This window comes from Vicia villosa, unplaced genomic scaffold (genome assembly GCF_029867415.1).
Source record: "Vicia villosa cultivar HV-30 ecotype Madison, WI unplaced genomic scaffold, Vvil1.0 ctg.000927F_1_1, whole genome shotgun sequence".
Classification (NCBI taxonomy): domain Eukaryota; kingdom Viridiplantae; phylum Streptophyta; class Magnoliopsida; order Fabales; family Fabaceae; genus Vicia; species Vicia villosa.
In genome coordinates, this window is record NW_026705417.1 from 153,595 (window position 1) to 180,446 (window position 26,852).

At 36.8% G+C, this 26,852-nt stretch overlaps 1 pseudogene; it reads right to left on the reverse strand.

Annotated features, from left to right (window-relative positions):
• Positions 1 to 318: 318 nt before the first annotated feature.
• Positions 319 to 24,486, reverse strand: LOC131632318 (uncharacterized; annotated as a pseudogene).
• Between the last annotated feature and the right edge of the window lie 2,366 nt (positions 24,487 to 26,852).

Here is a 26,852-nt window from a genome sequence, read left to right on the forward strand (position 1 = left end):
CTAAATATATGTTTGGTTCAAAGAAGGGAGGGGAGGGGTTTTTAACAACATATATGTTTGGTTCACAAGGGGAGGGAGGGATTTTAAAATTAAATTACCTTTTTAACCTTACAAATATTTTCATTTGTACTTGGTAAAATTAATTCTAAATAAAAATAATTATAGAGTCAGAGGCACCAAATAAAAACTTGTTCATATTATAAACCACACAAATTTAAACAAAATATCCAAAAACATATTAAGTTGTAAACAAAATATTCAGAAACATTAAATTGTAAAGAAAATATTCATAAAAGTCATAAAACTATTATAAAGTGATCAATCAGATGATCCAAAGACCATTTGCATTATCACTGCTTTGCGGGCTTCAGGTGGACACTGGAGAATCATCCTAAGTTTGTCAGCATCTTTCATGATAGTGCAATATATTTGCGGCAATGACTTTGCATCACATCCACACTCCTTTATTAAATTCCATGTTTCTTCCCCTGAAATTGGAGGCAATTCATATTTCTGACGCTCTCTCATTATTTCATTTCCTTCTCGTATTGCAGCATTTCCTTCGGTTAGTGCATTTGCAACCAAGACAATTGATTCTTGGAGTTCAGTAATATCGTTGTTTGTATCTTTGTTTTTTACCACTTTCATTTTCTTCCTTTTACTCCCACTTAAAGGATCTGGTGATTGTGTTTCAGGTACAGAAAAATCGTAACCAACATCAAAGCTTTCCAAATTCACCTCATTTCGGGCAACATGGTCATCAATATCTTGAATAGTTTCGACAAAGTCTTCATTGGTGACCGATGACTTTTGTTTTCTTGTCTCTTTTAAAGTTCCAGATTCCTCTCCATCCGCTCGGTTAGGTCCATAAAGTATCACCATCTTCTCATAATTTGGAAGTGGTACATTTCTCAAATTTGATGCTTTTGATTTTGACTGAAAAAGTATGATAAATAAAAGATATAAGATTAATGAAAGTTATACAATTATTGATTAATAAAAGTTATACAATTATTGATTAAAAAAAGTTCATACAAAAGTTACCTCAATTAGAGCATCCCAAACTTCTGACTCGGCATCCCATAATTGTGTAGTTGAATTCCAAGAAAATCCGCTCATACTGCCTTTAAAAATGTCATAATATTCAGTAAAGTTTTTTTTCAAAGTTTTCCAACGGTTTTTTATCTTCAGCTTGTCAATTTTGTTCCCAAATAATGCACGGAGTTCAGCTGCAATGTTTTCATATGCTGATGTAGTGAATGTACCGTTGACTTTATTCCCCTTTTCATATTCATGCATAAAAGCATCAACAAGAGCATCATCCATGGCTCTATTCCAAGTTAAAGTTCCAGGATTACCATTATTAATTGGTAATTGCTTATTCGATGCCATAAACTATGAAAATGAACAATTATAACACAACAAAGTTAATAAATGTAATTAAAAAAAGTTCCAATAACATAATAAACATCATAATAAATTTGGTACCAGTTCATCAAGGAACAACAAACATAAAAATAATATTATAAAATATAAGTCAGACTCTCTAAGCTAAATTATTATTTTGATAATTTAACCACATCTGATGTGCTACACTATCTTTTATAACCCCACCCATAGCAAGCTCATCTCTGTCACTTCTTGAACCTTGATGATTGTCATGCGATACATTTTGATTTGCAAGTTCAGCATCTACTTCTGCTATAAGGTCTTCATCCGGGTCTATACTCATCAGATAACTGTGAAGAATGCAACATGCAAAAATGATTAATTTTTGAGCTTTGACTCCATAATTTGGCTCTGTTGAATTAGATAAAATCTCAAATCTTTTTTTCAATACACCAAAGGCTCTTTCAATTGCATTGCGTAAAGACGAATGTCGAAGATTAAATAACTCTTTAGAATTTTGGGGTGGATTTCTAGCAGAATATTCTTTCAGGTGATACCAAACTCCTCTATAAGGCTTAATTAAGCCACTTGTCAACATGAATCCAGCATCGACAAGATAATATTTTCCTATAGTAAAGGTAAATAATAAATGTGACAGTTTAAAATATAATATAAACAACTATAAGTCTAGGTTATTCTTGTATTACCTTGAGGAATTTTAAGTTTATCTTCACGTGTTAATGCATTCTTTATTATTCTAGAGTCAGAGGCAGACCCTTCCCATCCCGCGAGCACATAAGTAAACTTTAAATCAAAAGTACATGCTGCTAAAACATTTTGTGCCGGATAGTCTTTCCTACCGCGATATCTAGGGGCATCTTTTGCAGATACTTTGACACGTATATGTGTTCCATCAATTGCACCAACACAATCCTAATACAATATAATTTTTTTATCAATAAAATCTATGAATACTATAAAGTTTAGTATTTTTATGTAGGGAGTATAATTTATTAATAATAAATATTACCTTAAAATACGGGTAGAATCTATAACTACTAGAAATTTCATGAGGGGCCGTTGAGCCATCGGGTTGGACAAGAAATTTGTCTTCTAATTCAAGAATAGCTCTCAAAACTTGATGAAGATAACGACTAATAGTCTCGCCAGAACGACGAAACCAAAAGTTGACTTCACGATTTTTTGCATTATGTGTTAGTATGTAAATTGATTTTGCAACTTGCTCTTCCACACTTGACCATCGAGTAGCTTTTAATCCCCCTTCTCTTTGTAAGATATCACATAAGGTCATAAAAGTTTGGGGACCCATTCTTAATATATTTCTACTAGTTTCACTGTTACTAATTCGGTACATAATTTCTTCACGTACCCTTTCTCTCTCAGAGCTCATACTATAACACAATTTTCTTTTACGAGATAATCGAACATAATAGTAAACAACAGCACACATTAGTTGAACTATAACTCTTCGACGCAAATCAAACCATTTGTTAATACGAATTCTCTGATCTTGATGATCCATCTAACTCAATAAAATAATTTCTATAATAAAAAATAGATAAAATAATATTAGAATGTTAAAAAAAAATTATATTGAAAAAAAAAACTATTTATTATATTAATATTAGAAAGTTAAAAAAAATTCATATATATAATTTGTTACTATTTATTTTATTAATATATAAATTTCTTTTCATTATACAAAACGTGTATATAAATTTCTTTGCTACTGTTTTTCTTTGCTACTGTTTTTTATATATAGCAAACTTGTATATCAATTTCTTTGCTACTGTTTTTTATATATAGCAAACGTGTATACCTTTCTATGCTTTGGATTTCGCTACTTTCGATGCCTTTTACCATAGTCTATGCTTTCGGTACTTTTGATACACCTTACGCAGGTGTCTTCGTTACTTTGCTACTATTTTTTATACCATACAGTTCTTATAATTAAAATAGGTTGAATCCTATTTTATTCGCCGTAAAATTATAGATTTGATATACAAATTTGAATAGCATATAGGTACAAATATAACATCCTAACAAACAATATCGATTACACACGTAATAAAAATATAAAATCAAAAAGAACAATTCAATGAAAGAAAAAAATCACCTGAGAAAAACAAGGTACAGATACCAGCCACAAAATAGAAGACAAATGCAACGTGAAACAAAAACCTAATCTTTAATAATTTAGTAAGGACAATCTTGGAAATAAAAAAATATTTGAGGATAAATTAGGGAACATAATAAAATTTTAATAAATAAATCTTCCCTCCCCTCCAAATCCCTCCAATTTGGAGGGGAGCAAAAAGTGAGTTTAGGAGGGATTTTGCTCCCCTCCCCTCCCCTCCCCTCCCCTCCCCTCATAAAAAGTGAACCAAACAAATATAGTTACAAATATTACCTCCCCTCCCCTCCCCTCCCCTCCCCTCCATCTACCTCCAACCAAACAGACCATTAGGGGAATAGGTTCTTGATGTTTATATGGCATCCTGAGCTTGAATGCTCTGACGCGTACCCATTGAAGGTAAGGATCCACGGAGATGCAAAGATGTTTTCCTAACGATCTTCTCCCTTTTGTGTGAACAAGACGCCAGGCTTGGACAATTTCCTTCTTCATCATGTTGCCACGATCGTCGATGTTCTTGAAGAATAGACCCTCCAATTGAATACTACTTGGTATATTTTTCATGGGATAGTCGTATTAACGACGAGCAAAAGCTGGATTATAACTGATTCCTCCCTTAGTTCCAATAAGGGGTACGTTGGGATAACTTCCACAACTGAAGATTATCTTGGTTTCGTCGTTGTCAGGACTACGCCACTAAATGTCCATATGAGTGAGGGACATGATTTTATGTGACCAGTAAAGGCCATCCCTCATGTTCCAGAAAGTGCTAGACTTCGGCAGGTGCGAGACGAACCATTAATATAACAACGGTACGCATCATGTGATTAATCCTCCTCGCTGCAGGTTTCTTGAATGCGGAGAGTGATAAGCATCCGCAAGTAAGGTTGGAACTGGATTTCCAATTAAGAAGATCTTAATTACGTTGATGTCGACGAAGTCGTTAATGTTAGGGAACAAGAACAATCCGTAGAGCCAGGGCGGGATGAATTTTGTTTCAGTTCTTCCTACGATATCACACGAACTTTTTATTTATCCTACGAGTAGGAAAGGGGAAAAAGATCTCAAATAAACCCTAAGAGTTTGCTAAGTGTGGGGATTCACCCTAAGAGTTTCTTGAATGCAGAGAGTGATAAGCATCCGCAAGTAAGGTTGGAACTGGATTTCCAATTAAGAAGATCTTAATTACGTTGATGTCGACGAAGTCGTTAATGTTAGGGAACAAGAACAATTCGTAGAGCCGGGGCGGGATGAATTTTGTTTCAGTTCTTCCTACGATATCACACGAACTTTTTAATTATCCTACGACTAGAAATTCTGGAGTCCGGGAGGTCGGATATACATAGGGAAGAGTTTAAGCACCCTACATATCTGTAGTACTCTATGGAAACCTTCTTTGTGTCTATGTGTTTGTGTTTGTTGCTTATGATTGGGAAAGTTTCTCCTTTGTGTTAGGAGAAGGAATTGAATTGATTTTAAAGAAAGACAGACAGACAGACTATTTTGGGTATTTTATTAGCTCGCTGAGATTCCTTGTGAACCTCATGCCTACATATCCCTAATGAAAGTCAGAGCTTTTTGTAGTTCGGAAAACTAATTAGGGATTTTAATGATTTTTGGTGCCTTGCTTGATCTCAAGGTTGAAGCTTGAATTAAATCTCTGTTTACAGTAAAGAGACATGAAATCATCTTTACAAAGAGGTATTTCTACTATTCCACCACAAACATTTTTTTAAGTGACAGAAAAGCTAAATTTGTTTCATAAAGAGAGGGAGCCTACTTGGTTGATCAAGTATGACATCCAACATGCCTCTTGAATGAAAGATTCTCAACCAAATTAGGGAAAGTTGTACAAGTCTGGGATGTAGCCAGAGCATGCCTTTCACGAGTCCTAAATGGGAGAATGTTTGAAATGATTGTTTGTTTGAAATGATTATTTGTTTGTGGTGAGATAAGAGAAATACCTTCCCATGAAGATGAGCTATGTCTATCTATTGTTTGAAAGATTTGATTTTTAGCTGGCTTGTATGAGGCCCATGGTTGAGGCTTTTGATTGATTTATTGTTTTATTGACCTTGAGAGATAACTCTACTGGGGATGGACTTAAACTAAGGAGTTTTTATGTTCTGTACAAAGCCCAGAATTGAGGCTGACTCTAGCTGGAGAGCATTTATTTGATGGATTTTATTTGGTGTTCTGTACAAAGCCCAGAATTGAGGATGACTCTACCTGGAGAGCATTTATTTGATGGATTTTATTTGGTGTTCTGTACAAAGCCCATAATTGTGGTTGACTCTTAACTGGGGAAGTCATTATTTTATGCCTTGCATGAGGCACAAGGTTGAGGCTGACACTGACCAAGGATAAACAAATATGGATCCTAGATTCTGCTAATGGGAAATTATGGAAGATAAGGGTGACAGAGATTGTCCATGTATCTCATTCCAAAAGGTGTATTCAATGTTAGATTGAGACATTCTTAGCTTGTCTAAAGTCTGGTTTGAAGAAATGAAGAAACTCACCAGGATAGGCTAAAAGGTGACTAAAGACCTATTCCTATGTTTATAAGAAACCTGATGGGTCCCTGTATACAAGCTCAAGAGTAAGCTAGGAATGTTTTTAAGAAGCCTGTGGGTCCTGGTACAAAGCCCAAGAGGAGGCTAATCGAGGGTCCTTGTTATAGCACAAGAGAGAGCTATGTAGTTTTGAACTTATTTTGGCTCTAAGCAAAAGGGTAAGAGGTTTCACCGGGAATAATTCCTCTTGGGTGGATGTGTCCAAGTTTGGGTTCTAAGGCTTTTTCAAGATGTTTCACCGGGAATAATTCATCTTGAGGGTTTGAACTACAGATCTCTAATTAGGAATGAGCCTTCACCGGGAAGACATTCTCAATCCTAGGCCATAGTCCTATAATATATATAGTTTAGCTGTCCTAAGGTTGTACACTCAGACGTAGTTCTAAACAATATATAAACAGTTTATATTTGACAGTAATTTAAATAAAGACTATAAAATGAAAGCTATAACGCCTAACCTGGATGGAGTGGAGGCCTTTGAAGATGTATGTACAAAGCCTTACCAGCAATTTTGTTGTTTAATGATAACAGTTGAATATTTATGATAAACATTTAAAGGTTTTTTGAAAAAGAGAAGAAGTGAAGATGGACAAAGGTCACATAGGTATCTGAAGAGTTTCACCGGGAATAATGCCCTTCAAATACCAGAAGAATATTTTGAAAACAAAAAGAAGATTTTGTAAATACAGTTTTTGAAAACAAACTATGAAAAGAACAAGATGCTGGGACTTACACTCTATTAGAGGCCCAATACTTTATAGTACTGGTTGACTGTGATGAAAACAGTTGTTTGAAAAGAATTAATTGAATATTAAAAGAAAGAAAAAAGGGATGGGACTTACACTCTATTAGAGGCCTAGAGAAATGATTTTCTGTTTATAAGAAATAGATGAAAATGATTTGCAATTGAAATGATTGCTGTTGTGAAAACAATTGATTATCTGTAAAAATAAAAGGGGGTTGGGACTTACACTCTATTAGAGGCCCAAAAGAAATGATTTTCTGTTTATGAAAAACAGTTGAAGGATGATTGAAATGATACAAGGTTTTGTTGTCGGAAAACCTGGATCGTCCGTTTGATCGGAGATTGAAAACAGTTTTTGAAAATTGACAAATGTCAACTTAATTAGGGTAAAGACAAAGTCTATACCTAATTAAGACCTAAATGATTAGGGTTTTATCAGAAAAATATTTACAAGAGGTTAGGATTTGAAAATCAAGTGAAATTTATATTTTTTAAGGTATTAAAATATACTTAAAATATGTGATTTTAAACCTAATTAAAACATACTAAAATAATATATTTTTTATGATTTTTTTTGTATATCCTTAAAGTAGATATATTAAATGAGAAGTGTGTGAAAAATGAAGTAAAAATGATTTAATTTGATAGGTGAATTAATTATATGAAGTTGTGAAGAAAATAAAGGAAATTAGTGGAAAAAAAAATAGGTTTGTCTCCACCATGGCTTGAACCCACGCCCTTATGGTCACACGTTCAAAATAATACCACTGGGCCAAGCCCCAGTTAGTGACTATAACACGCGCGTAGCTGGTTTTGTTTCAAAATGAGTTAGAAATGTTTGAAAAAATAAAAGAATCAAAAAGTCTGGGGCGAGGGGGATTCAAACCCTAGACTTGAGGCATGAGGAGACTAAGAGCGCATGTGAGGCCACTAGGGCAAACAATGAATTCGTTTATAAAACACTTACCATTCAAAATAAAATAAACCTGGCCCATATATTTGAATTTTGCGCGCCACAACCATGGTCGTCTTCTTCCTCAAGCTCTCAAATTTTGAATTTGTGAACTTGCTCGTTTCTCAACCAAACAGGGTGATGTAAACATGGATTTCACTCTAAATTTCCTCACGTACTCAAATATGTAACTAACATAAGCTATAATTAACTATAACTAACGAATTATATAAAAGACATGAAGAACCCTAAAAATTGAAAAATAAAATTAAATGGCTATACTGTAAGATAAATAAATGGTGATAGAGGGTTTTCAATCCTCTGATGATGCTGAATGAAATGGTGTTGAGATATATCAAGAAGAGTACTTAAATATGAGTGTTAGAGTCTGAAAAAATACCTCTAAAAATGGAGGTCGATGGCTATGTTGGAGAACTTCTGGCTATGGCTGAATGATCTTAAAAGCTTATTGGGGACTCAGTGATGCTAACTGAATGCTTATTGTAACTTGAATGCTTTAGAATTGCCCTTCTTGATACCTTCTATTTGAGCTTCAAATGAACATGGAGGTTGGTGATTCTGTGGTTACAGATGTGTTGCAGGCATCTGAATAGCTTCACTACACCTCTAGGAACATGTTGATGTGCTTAGACTTGTTTGACACCTTCTGAATTCTCCTACAGACCTCCAATTGCTTAAGCTTCAAAGTGAGAGTGACTATGGTGTTTCTCCACTTACAGAATTGATCCAGGTGCTTGGATCACCTCTAACGAACCTCCTTGAGATGTTAGAATCCTTACTTTCAAAAGAAGAGCTCTAGTTTGAAGAATTCGATTCTTCTTGCCAAAGAACTTTTGAAAACCATAAGCATGAGGGAGAGAAGGAGAAAGAAAGAATTGGAGTTGCTTTGGTGTCATTAATATGAAGGATGGCACTTGTATTTATAGGCAAAGAGTTCTGTACAGATTGAGGGAGTGAGCTTGCTTAATAAGAGAGTTTTAGTTTCTTGGCCATGAAGAAATTCAAAGAATCTCCAAAATGCAATGATGGCCAAACCGAGTTAGCTCCTTATCCATTGATTCTATCTGATCTTGGGGAACAGTTCTGATATGTCAAGGCTTTCTATTGGCTTAGGAGAAGATTCCAATTGATGAATCATTACTTACCATAAATTCTCAAAAGTAATGATTACATAATCACATGTTCTTGCTTTTGGGAATCTTCTTCAATTCTTATGCCATGGTGAAAATGAATGCATGGTAGGTTTTAAGATGTGTTATGGGTCGTGTAGCATCCATTAGTGAGGCCATATGCACAAAATTGCAAAGTTTCAAATTGTACATGACCTATAATTTTACCTTATGAGGCCTACTTTGACCAAGCATAACTCCCAGCTCAAAATGAATTTGGAGAAGGTTGAGCATAATTTGGAAAGCCCTTAATATGTACTTCAATTCATTAGTTAGGAGTTTTTTCTAAAATCATTTGGGAAAATTGTGTAAAACAGGCCCAAAGTTTGAAGAAAACTATGTCAAAATACTTAGAAATTTTTCTATGTTTTTATGACCTAAAACTTCAAAATTCCCAAATCTCTTAAATGATTGATTTCTTGAAAAAAGTTGCTTTGTAAGATGTTGTTTTATTTTGCAAGATCTACAACTTTCATGTTGGGAGTTTTTTGAGTGTGTAAGCAAAATTTTGAGTTCCCAAAATACCCTTAAAAACCTTAATTCTTGACTTTTTGATCCATGGTGAATTTTCTTGAATTTCTTTTGCCAAATGACTTTAATAATGATATATTGATGATATTGATCTTTAAAAGTCATGGTTTGACTAAAAATCCCAAAAGTCAAAGGTAATCTTGTACAGTTGACTTTTTCCAAATGAAGTGAAGTCTTGGACTTTTGTGATGAATCAAGTTCTCCTCCTTAAACGAGTGATGTAAATGGATTACATTGAGGTGATAGAAGTTCTTGAGCCATGTTTTGAGTTTTGGATCCATGTCCTGATTAAAAGTCAACTATCTTGGTGAATTAGGTCAAAAACCCTAATTGTCGACCAGATGAGATTGATGAATGTGGATCTTGAATTGAAGTGTAATGCCTTATGGATATTGTTATATGGATCACTTGAAGATGATTGAAGCCTTTGAATGATGCCCTGGGGCTTTCTAGGGTTTCCCAAATATGGTCCCTGATTTTGTCCTTGATGGGCTCAAATCCCTAGATTGGTGAACTAAGCAAACCTGGGTCCAGATGATTGGTGTCTAATCAATCATAGGTGAATAAAATAAAGCTTTTGAGTCCTATGATTGTATTAGAGACTAATCCTTCTATTGATTGATCCTTTTCCTGAGCTCTTTTGTCCTTAAACATCCCCGATTAAGTACCAGATGAATAAGTGACTGCTCTGAGCATTTGTTTTAATCTTATGAAAAGTCTGGAGGTGTGACATCTCAGGGGGGGGGGGTAAAAATTAGGGTATGACAGCAGGGTAGCATTCAATTAATCTGATCGAGCATTCAAAATGCATCAGGAACGCGCATCTGAGGATACAACAATGGTTATCCTTCAAAAGGTTGAGAAAAATCAATACCACAATGGTAATCCCTCATCAATGAAAGAATGTGGCAGTCACAATGACCTCCAACAAATAAGAGATTCGGGATCACACGACTTGTCAAGAAAAAGTGATTAAAAAAAAGAGCCCGCTAAGTCAATAATAAGTGACTTAGGCTAAAATTAGGGCATCCCGCTGGACTTCAAAATAGAATTCAAAAAGAATTTGTCCAGGCAAAAGTTAGGGAAACAAAAAAGGAAAAGCAAAGCAGAAGCGAAAAACAAGGATTACAAAAAATAAAAATCCTCATCGAAAGAACAAAGTCGTGTGATAGCAAACCAAAAATGAAAGGTAAAGTGACTGCCATGACCAGAAGACCTCATTGATTCCTCAATCATCTCAAACTCCTCTTGAAGGATGGACGCTCATATCAGGTTAAGTTGAACTTAGGACTGGAGAACATCACGAAGAATGGGAGGTTTAGGTTAGACTTTGAGCCTTAAATTCTTTCTTTTTAAAACCGTGAACCAGACCACGTTACAACCCTTAAAATACCTAATTGAATCAGGGTTTATTTCGAAAGCATGCTATAACAAGTTGCGTAATACTGACTCCCAGATGTTTGCATACCATTTGTGTTGAAATTGATATGACAAATAATTCAAACAGTGAATGTCACAACTTTGTTTCAACAACTTTGATCTTGAAGCTAGCATATGCATTTCATTAGGATTATCATCTTCAAAAAAAATATCTTTTACTTGTGAACAAACACTTAACATCCAGGAAGATCAAACAACGAACAATTGCAGAAAAAGTTGATCGATTCCATGAGCCATTCACTTCAAAGGCTGATCACTCCAAGGGGCAAGTTGTGTGAAGACTCTGTCAACTGAGGCATCCATTCACCGTTAATCAATCTGGGGCAATCAAGTCGAGGAATCTCTCTTGGGTTCAACCAATCTGGGGCAGTTACGTCGAGATTCGACAAATCTCTCCAAGGATCCCCTGGGACAAATTCCTTCGTAGTTCACGAAGCTTGGGGCACAATCTTCTGTGTTTTATTGTCCTCTCCCCAATCATAGGAGTTTATTTCTCTTGGAAATTTGGTCTCTCCCCAAGCACATGAGTTTATTTCTCCTAGGAGATGTTCCACTTCCCCAACCTGGGCTCCTTATCTGAATTTCTCATCCTCAACATGGTGAATTGAGGAAATCTCCTCAAGCTCACAATCCCCAAGCATTTCAAGGTGTAGGGAAAGTCAGACAAAGTCACTTCCTCCCCAACGAAGCTACATTTCAACCCTCGGTGCAGTTGCCAATGATCTTTGGTACTATAGGGTTTCCAACACCGATCCGTATTGGCATCTTAAGACAACAAGCAACGGACCCCAATGATCCTGCTTCTCTATCACCAACGCCTTTATTTGGCACTTTCCATATAGTATTCACTGCATATAGCATTATATCCTCAAAAGCGTAGCATTTCCATCAAGGTGGAGCATTACGCCATTGAAAAATTCAAGCATGCATCAATGCATAAGCCAACATGCATGTGCACAGAAGGCACAAAGTAATATATATCCCCCAGAAGAAGTCTCATCTTCTCTCTCTAATGTGGATCAGATACAATGTTTTTCTTCGTCAAAATCGTTGTCTCCGAGGTTATTTCCCATGTGCTGCTTGCAAATTAGAGTGTGAATGAGGGTGGGCATTTAACCCATCTCATTTTTCAATCGTTTGAATAACCATACTAGGTGTGTGGCAATTCAAACGATTGCCACTCTTGACGAGTTACACCCCGCCTTTTGGCCTGAGGGATTAATGTAATTCTTATGCTTCGCAAGCATCGATATCTCTGTGATTCTTCAATGTTTACTGATGTCTTTTGGTCGATTCTAGTCGTCACTAGTCTCCGTGGTCATTTTCCCTCATGTGGATGACCTTTTCGGATCCAACCCCCGTGTTGTGAATCCTTTTCCTTCTGACCTTCAAATCATTTCAAAACCCAGTTCCCGTCCTGGTAATCACTTCAAAACCCAGTTCCCGTCCTGGTAATCATTTTCCAAATCCAGTTCCCATCCTGGTAATCATTCTTCAAAAGCCCAATTCCCACCTTGGCAAACCTTTTTCCAAAGCCCAATTCCCGCCTAGGCAAACCTTTTTTCAAAGCTCAATTCTCGCCTTGGCAAACCTTTTTTCAAAGCCTAATTCCCGCCTTGGCAAACCTTTTTTCAATGTCTAGTCCCCGCCCAGGCAAATCCTTTCCATCATTTTCAATCCTCGCCTGATGGTGAAGTCAGTTCCCGCCTGAAAACTACCATTCATCCATAATTTCTTACTGTAAAACCAATTTCCAATCCCCAGCAAGTCATTATCCTCTGTTTATGGGTCGTAGGTCTGTTAATCTTACCCTTAGTTTCGAGTCATTCACCCTAGATTTGAGTCATGAGTCTGTTATACTCATCCTGGATTTGAGTCGTGAGTCTGTTATACTCGCCCCATATTTGAATCATGAGTTCGTTATTCTCACCCTAGTTTCGAGTCATTTATCCTTGTTTTCAATATTTTGGGTCGGTAGATCCTATCTTTCCATCAAACTCGTACTTTCCAATCACGGTTTCATACAACAATCATTTCCATTGAGAACCTTGTATTGGCACCGCCGCTACGTTACGAGCCATCCCCATTCAACCATTACATACCATAAATCTTCCACTAGAAGAAAAAAAAAACAACAAAATTTTCTTTCCCAAGTAGATATCGATACAAAAATGAAAAATAAGAATAACACTCATACCATCTTTTTAGGACAAATTTCAGGTCTTGATATTTAATCTTCTTCTACCTCGAATGTTCGAAAGGCTATCGCCAATCTCACTTTCAGGTTTAAGACGATTAAATAGGGGCAGCTGTCATACCCCAAATTTGTCCTACCCTTTTATTTTAATTGGCTTATACTTCCCATTTCACCTACATACTGTTAGAACAAGATTTGTTCTGATCAATATTCTTAGTTTTGATGATAACAAGGATATGAATTTTGTGTGAGATAATGTGGTACTCTAATACATTGCAATTTCCTTTTCAGGAAAAATATAAAGAGTATGCACAAATCAGCGCTCAGAAGCTTTGACTCAGAAGGTTCAGCATGCAACATCAGAACATGGTCTGGCAAGACATCAGAAGATGGTCAAGGCAGAATCAGAACATGGGATTATGGAAGCATCAGAAGAACTTGAGTTCAGAAGCAGAAGCACTGAAGTTCTCATGGTATCACGCTCAGAAGCACTTCAAGGTCAGAAGACAAGAAGATGCTATGAACCAAGCTGTTTGACTCTGATGATATTCAAACGTTGTATACACAAACATCAGATCAGAAGAAAGTACAGGTGGCAGGCTACGCTGACTGACAAAAGGAACGTTGGAAGCTATTAAAGGCAACGTCAGTAGACACAGCGTGAACAAGGCTCGAGGTAGTTGACAAAAGTGTGAAACATTAAATGCAATGCTGTACGGAACAAGCAAAGCATTAAATGCTCCCAACGGTCATCTTCTCAAGTGCCTATAAATATGAAGTTCTGATGAGAAGCAAGGTTACGAACTCTATACGAATTCTGAACGAACGTATTCTGAATAACTTGCTGAAACGCTGTTTAACTCAAAGCTCAGAAACTTCATCTTCACAAAAGCTCACTACATTGCTGTTGTAATATATTAGTGAGATTAAGCTTAAACGTTAAGAGAAATATCACTGTTGTGATTATAGCTTTTCAGAAGCATTTGTAATACTCTTAGAATTGATTACATTAATTTGTAAGTAACTAGAGTGATCAAGTGTCGATCAGGATACTCTAGGAAGTCTTAGCTTGTGTCTAAGCAGTTGTAATTAGAGTGATCACGTGGTGGTCAGGATACTCTAAGAAAGTCTTAGCTTGTGTCTAAGCATTTGTTCCTAGAGTGATCAGGTTGTGATCAGGATACTCTAGAAGACTTAGTCGTGGGCTAAGTGGATAACCACGGTAATCTGTTGCGATTAGTGGATTAAATCCTCAGGTGAGGTAAATCACTCCGTTGGGGTGGACTGGAGTAGTCTAGTTAACAACGAACCAGGATAAAAATAACTGTGCAATTTGTTTTTATCGTTCAAGTTTTTAGACTACACTTATTCAAACCCCCTCTTTCTAAGTGTTTTTCTATCCTTCAATTGGCATCAGAGCGCCGGTACTAAGGTGCAAGCACTTAACCGTGTTTAGAAAAGATTTAGGAAGAGAAAAACGCTTCAGTATAAGATGGCTGGTGAAATTCCAACAAATCCACCTGCATCTACATCTGGCTCTGCTGAGCAATATAATGGTAACAATGGTTATACTAGACCACCAGTATTTGATGGTGAAAACTTTGAATACTGGAAAGATAAACTGGAAAGTTACTTTCTTGGTCTAGATGGTGAACTATGGGATCTTCTGATGGATGGTTACAAACATCTAGTGAAAGCTAGTGGCGTAAGGCTTACCAGGCAAGAAATGGATGATGATCATAAGAAGCTTTTGAAGAATCATCATAAATGTAGGATTGTTTTGTTGAATGCTATATCTCATCCTGAGTATGAGAAGATATCTAACAGGGAAACTGCCTATGATATATATGAGTCATTGAAAATGACCCATGAGGGAAATTCTCAAGTCAAGGAGACTAAAGCTCTTGCTCTAATCCAGAAATATGAAGCCTTCAAGATGGAGGATGATGAAAACATTGAGAAGATGTTCTCAAGATTTCAAACGCTAACTGCTGGATTAAGAGTTCTGGATAAAGGCTACACCAAGGCTGATCATGTAAAGAAGAATATCAGAAGCTTACCCAGAAGATGGGGTCCAATGGTGACTGCATTCAAGACTGCCAAGAATCTGAATGAAGTTTCTTTGGAAGAGCTTATCAGTGCCTTGAGAAGCCATGAAATAGAGCTGGATGCAAACGAGCCTCAGAAGAAAGGTAAGTTTATTGCATTAAAATCTAATGTTAAAAAATGCACTAACGCTTTTCAAGCTAGAGAAGAAGATCCTGAAGAATCAGAATCTGAAGAAGATGATGAACTGTCCATGATCTCCAGAAGGGTAAACCAACTCTGGAAGAGCAAGCAAAGGAAGTTCAGAGGCTTCAGAAGTTCAAAGAGATTTGAACGTGGAGAATCTTCTGGTGACAGAAGATCTGACAAGAAGAAGGTTGTCTGCTATGAGTTCAATGAGCCTGTACGTTACAAGAACGAGTGTCCAAAAATTCAGAAGGAGAATCCCAAAAAGAAGTTTCATAAGAAGAAATGTCTTATGGCAACATGGGATGACTCTGAATCAGAATCAGAATCAGACTCTGAAGGAGAACAAGCCAACTTCGCGCTGATGGCTACAAAAGATGATGGATCAGAATCTACATCAGAATCAGATTCTGAAGAGGTATTTTCTGAACTATCTAGAGAAGAGTTAGTTTCCAGTTTAACAGAACTTCTGGAACTCAAGGCTTATCTTAGTATCAAATACAAAAAGCTGAAGAAGCAGTTTGAATTTGAAACTAAGAAGCTGGAAGTGGAAAACTCTGAACTGAAGGAAAAAGTTTTAAATCTATCCAAAGATAGTGGATCTCCTTCTGAAACAGAAAAATCCATTCCTAGCATGAATCATATTCTGAAAGAATATGACTCGAGCTTCAGAAAGTTCTTATCTAAAATTATTGGCAGAAGTCATCTTGCTTCTATGATATATGGTGTTTCTGGAAACAGAAGGTTTGGTTTTGGCTATGAGGGTGATACCTCACATAAATTTGAACTTGTTGATGATCTGAAGATCACATACAAGCCATTGTATGATCAGTTCAAATATAGCCATGCTCATGATATTAGGCTCACTTCACATGCACAGAAGTTTAACATTGTTCACACCAAGAAGCATGTGACACATCCAAAGAAATATCATGCTGACAAACCTAAAGAATATCATGCTGTTCCTCCTGTTAAATATTTTGCTAAACCTAAGTTCAATCAGAACTTGAGGAGAACTAACAAGAAAGGACCCAAGATATTGTGGGTACCTAAGGAGAAGATAATTTCTGTTGCAGATATCCTTGGCGGCAAAGAGGACAAAAAGCAAAATGTCATGGTACCTGGACTCTGGGTGCTCGCGACACATGACGGGAAGAAGGTCTACATTCCAAGACCTGGTGCTTAAACCAGATGGAGAAGTCAAGTTTGGAGGAGATCAGAAGGGCAAAATCATTGGCTCTAGAACCATAAGTCTTGGTAACTCTCCTTCCATAACAAATGTACTTCTTGTAGAAGGATTAACGCATAACTTATTATCCATAAGTCAATTAAGTGACAATGGTTATGATATGATCTTCAATCAAAAGTCTTGCAAGGCTGTAAGTCAGAAGGATGGCTAAATCCTATTTAAAGGAAAGAGAAAGAACGACATCAATAAGACAGATCTTCAGGATCTTAAGAATGAGAAGGTGACTTGTCTTATGTCTGTTTCTGAAGAGCAATGGGTCTGGCACAGAAGATTAGGACATGCTAGTTTGAGAAAGATTTCTCAGATTAACAAACTAAATCTTGTCAGAGGACTCCCTAATCTGAAATACAAATCAGATGCTCTTTGTGAAGCATGTCAGAAGGGCAAGTTCTCCAGACCTGCATTCAAGACTAAGAATGTTGTTTCTTCCTCAAGGCCGTTAGAACTTTTGCACATTGATCTGTTTGGCCCAGTCAAAACAGCATCTGTTAAAGGGAACAAATATGGATTAGTCATTGTTGATGATTATAGCCGCTGGACATGGGTAAAGTTCTTAAAACACAAGGATGAGTCTCATTCAGTGTTCTTTGAATTCTGCACTCAGATCCAATCTGAGAAAGAGTGTAAAATCATAAAGGTTAGAAGTGATCATAGTGGCGAATTTGAGAACAGATTCTTTGAGGAGTTCTTCAAAGAAAATGGTATTGCCCATGATTTCTCTTGTCCTAGAACTCCACAACAAAATGGAGTTGTAGAGCGAAAGAATAGGACTCTACAAGAAATGGCCAGAACCATGATCAATGAAACCAATATGGCTAAGCACTTCTGGGCAGAAGCAATAAACACTACGTGTTATATTCAGAATAGAATCTCTATCAGACCTATTCTAAATAAGTCTCCTTATGAATTGTGGAAGAACAGAAAGCCCAACATTTCATATTTCCATCCTTTTGGATGTGTATGTTTTATTCTGAATACTAAAGATCATCTTGGTAAGTTTGATTCTAAAGAACAAAAGTGTTTCATTCTTGGATATTCTGAACGCTCTAAAGGCTACAGAGTATATAATACTGAAACATTGATTGCAAAAGAATCAATCAATATCAGGTTTGATGATAAGCTTGGTCTTGAAAAACCAAAGCAGTGTGAGAATTTTGCAGATTTTGATATTGATATATCAGAAGTAGTAGAACCAAGAAGCAAAGCTGCAGAAGCTGGCAGTCTCAAAAGCAATGGATTAGAAGATCAAGTTGCTGCATCTTTAGAGAATCTCAGGATTTCTGAAGAGCCAACAGTCAGAAGATCACCTAGACTTGCTTCAGCTCATTCAGAAGATGTGATCCTTGAGAAGAAAGATGATCCTATCAGAACAAGATCATTCCTTAAGAATGACAATCAGAAGCAGTAATCAGATTCTGAAGGCGTAAAGTCTTTCAGAAAAATACAGCTGTCATCTACTTTCTGATGATGAACACGTGTCTATACGGTTGGTACAAAGCGTGTAGTTGAAAAGACGCCGACCTAGGTAACTGTGTTAAATCATTTCATTTACCACGTTCTCTCACCTAACGTCACTTATCATTTAATGTAAATTGGTTTCTTTTGATTCTGTAACTGTTCTTTTTCTAATCTTATTGCATTTTTTTAAAATTCGTCTCTATATATTCTTTTCAAATCATCTCATATTTTTTCCCGCTCTCTATCTCTTTCTCTTCTTGCATACTCTCTTTTGAATACTTCTTAGTCTCTTCTAAACCCTAACCAAAACCCAGAATTTGTTCTTCTCATTTGTTCATTCTGTTTCAATGGTTGCCTCTTCATCTCAAAATGTTGGTTCATCTGTTCCTCTCCATATTCAAGATGAAGTAAATCAGGAACTTACTCCAGTTGTTGCATGCTCCATTCCGAAGGATGAATTGGAAGTTCTTTGTGAACTCATGGTTGATTTTGATAACATTGAAGAACACCAATTTCATCTCAAAGAAGATATAATTTTTCAAGGATGGACTTCGTTGTTCGCAGAGTTCTATGGACCAGTCTACCCAGATCTTGTTAAGGAATTCTGGATACATGCAGTTGTCGCCCCTAAATCCATCGTGTCTTTCGTCCATGGAAAGTTTATGGTCGTGACTGAGAACATCCTAAGGATGATGTTTCTACAAGAAATCTTTGGAAAAGATTTCGCAAGGATTTTCAAGTAGAAGCAATGGGAGTACAGAAAAGACTAGTGGCTGCTGCCCCTGGTTACCCTGGTTACCTTCTGGAGGGTGATAATGGTATATACTATCATCCTCTCATAAATTGTGTTGCTGCTGAGGAGAAGCGGTTTGTGGATGAATTGGAAGAAGCAAGACTGGCTACTGCATTGGAAGCTAATCCTTGCAGGGAAATTATGGTCTGGAGACCTCAATATCCAGTTCTGCTCGGGGATTTCAAGACCCTCTTGGACATTCTAAGGGAAAACCCTTCTAAGGAAGACCCAAGCTTGGTCATTCCAGAAGTTGTTGACCCACCAGAAGTTGAAGGTCCTTCTGCCCCTAGCAATCTAGCTGCCAATCTTCAGGCACTTGAGAATGGAGATTCTGAGATTTCGGCTGCAGATTATGGAGATGCTTCTATGCAAGAAGCAGATGCAGAAGATCATGTTGCTGAAACAGTTCCTGTTAAGGAAAATCCTGGAAATGATTTATCAATGGAAGCTGCAGATCACAATGCCATCCCTGTGGATAGAAGCTGTGAAGCTTCTTCTGATGAACCTTCCCGTCTTGCAAGGACTCTGGAAGTTATTCAGAAGAACCAGGATGAGCAAAGCTCAGTCAATGCTGAGTTTAGAGCTTTCATGGAGAGGAAAAATGAATACAACAATGGGATTCAAGAGATGCTGGCCAAGATCTTGTCGAAGCTAGGGTCATCTTAGTTGTTTTGTTTCTCGTTTTTTTCTTTGCTGCATCTGTTTTGTGCATCTTTTTCTTGCTTATCTCCTTGTACTTCTGTACTTCTGTATTTTTGAGCTTCAATGAAAATTATCTTTTTCTTCCATGTGTTTCTTTTTATTTTTCATCTGAATCTTTTATGTTTTTGATGTTATGACAAAAGGGGGAGAAATATGTGATAAATGATTTGATTTAATCAGTTGCTTTACTAACAGAACTTGCAAAGTTCTATGCTTTAAGTTGTGTTGTTGCAGGAATTGAAGATTCTCCTTACAAGATCAACCTAAGAAGCAACAAGATGAATCAAGTTCTTGGATTCATGAAGCAAGACTGTGTGCTATGAAGCTTCAGAATCAGAAGCAAGAAGGAAGAATGTTCAGATATTCCGATGATAGAATATGATCTGAAACATTATGTTTATGTGTTCTGACACATACCATATGGCTCTGATACACAATATGTATTATGAAACATACTCTATGTCCTGACTCATTCATGCTGGCTTTTGTCGTTTAGTTTTGTTCTGTAACATTTCAGGATGTATAGATGCTCTGATGATGCTCTGGTACATTCAACAATGTTCTGATACAATCTAGCATGAAGTGATGTAAGAAGAAATTCAAGCTCTGAAGCTGTCCCAATGGAAGGAAGAATCAGAAGCTGTGAATGTTCTGAAGATCAAAGAAATTCAAGTTCTGAAGCTGTCCGATGGAAGCAGAAGTCAGAAGCTGTGAATGTTCTGAGGATCTAAAGAAATTAAATGTTCTGAAGCTGTCCGATGGAAGCAGAAATCAGAAGTCATGAATGTTCTGTAGATCAAGCACTGTGAACGTCTCTACTGAAATACTCAGGCAAGTCTTTTATTATTAAAATTCTTCTATATTAATTTCAGGGGGAGATTATTCATCTCAGGGGGAGATTGTTAATCTAAGGGGGAGACATATTCACATGCTTATGTTATAGCTGTGTAATTGTCTTTAGCTGTCTGCTCTTTCTGATCGCAAATTCATATCATTCATATATGTTTTTGTCATCATCAAAAAGGGGGAGATTGTTAGAACAAGATTTGTTCTGATCAATATTCTTAGTTTTGATGATAACAAGGATATGAATTTTGTGTGAGATAATGTGGTACTCTAATACATTGCAATTTCCTTTTCAGGAAATATATAAAGAGTATGCACAAATCAGCGCTCAGAAGCTTTGACTCAGAAGGTTCATCATGCAACATCAGAACATGGTCTAGCAAGACATCAGAAGATGGTCAAGGAAGAATCAGAACATGGGTCTATGGAAGCATCAGAAGAACTTGAGTTCAAAAGCATAAGCACTGAAGTTCTCATGGTATCACGCTCAGAAGCACTTCAAGGTCAGAAGACAAGAAGATGCTATGCACCAAGCTGTTTGACTCTGATGATATTCAAACGTTGTATACACAAACATCAGATCATAAGAAAGAACAGGTGGCAGGCTACGCTGACTGACAAAAGGAACGTTGGAAGCTATTAAAGGCAACGTCAGTAGACACAGCGTGAACAAGGCTCGAGGTAGTTGACAAAAGCGTGAAACATTAAATGCAATGCTGTACGGAACACGCAAAGCATTAAATGCTCCCAACGGTCATCTTCTCAAGTGCCTATAAATATGAAGTTCTGATGAGAAGCAAGGTTACGAACTCTATACGAATTCTGAACGAACCTATTCTGAATAACTTGCTGAAACGCTGTTTAACTCAAAGCTCAGAAACTTCATCTTCACAAAAGCTCACTACATTGCTGTTGTAATATATTAGTGAGATTAAGCTTAAACGTTAAGAGAAATATCATTGTTGTGATTATAGCTTTTCAGAAGTATTTGTAATACTCTTAGAATTGATTACATTAATTTTTAAGTAACTAGAGTGATCAAGTGTCGATCAGGATACTCTAGGAAGTCTTAGCTTGTGTCTAAGCAGTTGTAATTAGAGTGATCACGTGGTGGTCAGGATACTCTAAGAAAGTCTTAGCTTGTGTCTAAGCATTTGTTCCTAGAGTGATCAGGTTGTGATCAGGATACTCTAGAAGACTTAGTCGTGGGCTAAGTGGAAAACCATTGTAATCTGTTGCGATTAGTGGATTAAATCCTCAAGTGAGGTAAATCACTCCGTGGGGGTGAACTGGAGTAGTTTAGTTAACAACGAACCAGGATAAAAATAACTGTGCAATTTGTTTTTATCGTTCAAGTTTTTAGACTACACTTATTCAAACCCCCCCTTTCTAAGTGTTTTTCTATCCTTCACATACCTCCCAATAGGTCATATAACGCATCATGTGTTCATTCATCAAATAAACATATACAAAGCATGGGATCATTTGTCATGGATTAGGGTTTATTTCCCTAGTCATTTGAATCAAGACTCTTTAACTAAGAGTTTTGATCTCGTGCGCATCTCATCAAGTCTTTTGTTACAATGGTCATCCAGTAGTTCAAGACTTTGACTCGCTCGGGTAGATTTTTTCTATGACAAGCGTTTGAGTTGATTTTAAAGGTCAGAGAATAAACGAATTGAGGTTCTTAATGTGCTTGCTTGGAATGGAGATATTGTCATAAAATTGAGTCCCTTGACTTAGGCCTTGAAGATTTCTATCTCAAGCATTAATGTGGTTATTGATACTTTGATGAAAAGAGACATATGGAGATTATATGCAAAATTGTGGACTTTTAGTCAAAGTCAACCACACGTGGTTGACATTTTGGCCAAAGACCATAATAAACTACCTTGAGTTGTCATCTCTTTGATGTTGTATGATTCATGTATTGCAAGATTGGAAAAGGATTGGGAATTCAAATAGATGTCATTAATTGGAGAGGATGGTCAAATTACATTCAAAGGGGCACATTACAAAATACCATTCACATACATTCAAATCCCATACAAAATGCACTTTCCATTATACATTCAAGTCTGTCCATCACTATGTCAAGAAAAACACACAAAGATAAGTTACAAAGAATACAAGAAAATCCATCCTAATGGTCAATTGTTCTTTAGGCATCAACCGTTGTTCAATCATCATGTTCCTATCTTCTTCATGACTTCCCAATCATAAGCCTTAAGCCCATTTTCTAGACCTAATAAAACTCCCTGCCAAATGCACAAACAGTTGGTTAGAATTTAAGGCACACATCCAACCTGCCATGATGTAAACCCACACATCCAGTCATCATATTTCACTTTCATAATAGAAAAACCATCCGTACAAGCAACACGAAACGGTTCAGAAAAAAAAAAGAAAAAAAACAAGTTATGTGACAGTCACGATAAGCCATAGCAGAAGGATTCTCATGAAAATAAAAAACCACACCAGCAGAAATTGTTTGCATCTAACATTCAATCAAAATCATAAACTCAGTACACAAACTTCCCATACCTTCATGCTAACAGTCGTTAACTAATCTCTTCCCATCACACTCAAATGCATAACAATACATACATCCACATCCCGTTAAAAAGCTGGTTTATATTCTACCAAATTGGAACCATAGCCTGCTGCTACCTGCATCTGCCACATATAATGCCCTGCCGAAGCTTATCGACAATCCTGAACCTGCATTTCACAAATCAGCCTTGCATCAATATGAAACCTCGAAAATAGTCCAACAGAAAAATCAGAAATTCAGAAGAAACCATATATAACCAATTCTCAAAAAAACATAACATAAACCCAACTTAGTGTATTCATACTAACCTACTAACTGTCTTCAATAGCCACAAATATCCACTAATAACCTAGACCAATTCTCACAAGTTAGTTGACTGTTATAACCTGAAAAACCAACTTAACTAACCAGCATCACAAAACCATGCTATCAAGTAACAGTCCAACATTCCTAACTGTTTCTAACTATGCTATCAAGTAACTTCAAATTTACAACTAACAGAATCAGTAACTGATAAAAGAAGTGTCCGTTCAACAACTAATCCTAACACTCAAGCTTGCAACTGACTCACAATAGAAAACTAACCCTTCAAACTGACAGTCAGCACAAACTAGCTTTCTGACTCTACTACCAAACCTAGTAACTAACTTTCAAACTTGTAACCAATGGAAGTTCAATCTAACTACTTCATAATTGCTCTAACAGAAAAAACCATCACGTAACAAACTTCTAGCTCATCCTAACAGTCTCAACCGATCCATAACATAATCTCTCAGCTCTCATAATCAAAAAACAGAAAAAGAAAAGGGAGATGAAGAAAAGAACAAATTTTAACTCACCTATATAACAGAACTCAATCACCATAACTTCTCTAACCATTTTCTCTAATAGAATGTAACTGAATTCCAACCAAATACTAACAACTTTAACAAATTCCATAACATAAAAACATTCATAACAGAATTCCCTAACAGATTCTAACTAGCACTAAACTGAAATCAGAGAAGCTAACTAACCTCATATAACTTTGCATCCTCTATATAAGTTAGCACCTCCCTCAAAGTTCAGATTCTTCAACCATCATTCAGAAATCCTCTCCACCAGTTTCACTTCTTCACCCCTCCAATCCTCCTCCACCTTTCTTCCATCTCCATCACCTTCACGATTTCCCTTCTGCAATCTCTCTGAAACTCTCGGTTCTTCACCACTCTTCTTCCATTCTCCTCCTCCATTTCATCACACACTTCAACACCAATTCACCTTCAATTCTCCTTCGATCTCAGAACAATCTCTCCCCCTCTCTCTTCAATCTTCACGCTCTCGAATCAACCTCTTCACTGAGACTTCAACAGAAATCTTAACCTCCTTCTCTCAATCGACTTCTCGAAAACTTTGCAAGATTCTCCTCCAATCTCCATACTCCACCATGTTCAGCATCATCAATCACCAATCTTGCTTCAATCCGCAACGCCGTCATCAATCTCAAAGTTCTGTAGAGAACTCCCTCACGCAATCTTCATCGCTTCAATCAATTTCTGTATCTTCATCACCTTCAACTGCAACAACGATCTAATCTACAACAACAACGCAACAAGAAGAGATCGAGAGAGAACAGGGAACGAGGTCGTGAGTGAGTGAGCAAGTCAGAGAGAACGGCAAAGAAAGATTTGATCGGAGAAGACGAAGAACATCGCCGCCGTCACTTGAGTTCGAATCGTAGATGGAGAAGTCGCACGCCGCAGTTTCTCACGAGAAGAAGAAGAACGTGGAAGTTCAATAGCCACACACAGGGTAACCCTAGTTCCCAAATCCTCTTTTTCTTTTAATGTTATCAATTTGTTTTATTCTATTAAAATCGTAATAAAAAATCTAAAAACAATATTAATTGGATCACACAAATTGTATCGGGCCAACAAATTATTGATTCATCCCAGAGCCCATTTCCTTTTTGGGCTGAGCACTCTGAAAACAATACTTGGGCATGGTCAACCGCATCACTCCCTCTGGACCCACAACACCATTTTTTCTGAACAAAACTGTGATACGAAAAATACTTCCTGGGCCTAAACATGTGGGCATCCGTCAGTTACTTAGACTAGAATAACAATCATTAGGCTAGTATTATAGGATAGTCTCCCTTTCATTTCTTTTTCTTTTTCAACCTTAAAAAACTTAATAAATACCGATGAAGATCATACCGCTACTATCTTTTTTTTAGTAGGAAAGAAATGATTGGGGCGTAGGCTCCGGTGTATTTCTTTTCTACTTAGAGGGAGATAAATGATTGAGGTGTAGGCCTTGATGTGCATTCTCTAAATATTCAAAAAAACTCTTTTTTGTATGATATAAATAACAAATAAATTCCCTTAAAAAATACCAACCAAAAACACTTAAAGCACTTAATAAATGTTCAGATTTAAAACAAAGTAAGGAAGTGATGCGAAGCCTTGAAGTAGGTTTTGTCATCATGGAATTACCCTAAAAGACACAACCCAATCTCTCTCTTTCTTCTTTCTAAGGGCATTGTTATTTCCGCTCGATCGCATCGTAGGTTGTCCCCTTATGCAAGAGCGCGAACGTTAACTCCGCGCAACTAAAAAACACAAAACAAATAGAAACATGTGAGCCGAACTACAGCGCTCTAATTCCTGAAAGGGATATGTAGGCATCAAGTAGCGGGGCTTGAACGAGTACAATTGAAAATATTCCTTCTTTTCGCCGTGTTTCTTTTCCATTCATTCGCATGTAGACATAGACATAGTACACACCCTTTAGATAGAAACAAACATAGGTGGATACCATCGAGTACGATGGGTGTGAGGGGTGCTAATACCTTCCCCTTGCGTAACCGACTCCCGTACCTAGATTCTCTGGTCGCAAGACCCTGTTCTTATTCTTTGCTAGGTTTCCTGATATTCCTTTCCCTTATGGGATAAATAAATTAGTGGCGACTCTGTTCTTTTTCCGCGAGCGTGCGACAATAGTCAAGAGTTTGTTTGAGTTCAGATGAACTAGTGTCTTAGGTATTAACGTCACAAAGTTCATATTCCCTAGTAGAAGGACTAGGAATATATAGAAGTTTGAAAAAGCAACATTATAGTCTAAGAGTGGCAGTTTGGAAGTAATGTGGATTAGAATGGGCAGGCTCTGATCTGAATGTAAGTAATGTATTCTGGCCATACACAATTACTTTCATGATGAAGACTTCACTTAGTGAAGATGACTATGAAGACAAAATTTCTATGATCGGATCAACACAGCTAAGGATAAAGGAGAATCTTTTCTGTTCAAGGAGTATGTTAATCAATGTGTGAGATTGAAAAACACCTTATCAAGAAGGATTTCAAAGTATCTTAAGCATACCATGATCTGTTTCAAACATGGTAGAGTTATGCTCAACAAAATTCCAGGAAGTGGCAGTTCTGCTTGTTGAGATCGTGACAACCTCTCTGTGTATGATTTTAGTATCAAGGCGTCACATGTTGATCATTTCTGAAGGAGATAATTTCTTAGACAAGGGTCTATTGAAAAGAAAAGGGGATGAAACTTGTGGAGAATACTGGTAGTACAAATGTCAGACACAATGTTATGACATTCTACTTCTGGTGTAAGTATTTATTGTGAGGAACAAAATTGCTATAATGAGTGTGCTCAGCAGGATTGTTGAACAGAGGGTGCGGCTCTTGAAGATATGAAGATGTGTCTTATATTTTCCATTCATCGTTTCAAGCTTATTTCGTCTGTGGGAGCTCAAACTATCTCGGATAGGTGGAGTAACTTCTTTTGTCAAGAGAAATTTCTTAGTTAAAAATACTTTTATATCATGAAGAAAATGTGATATCT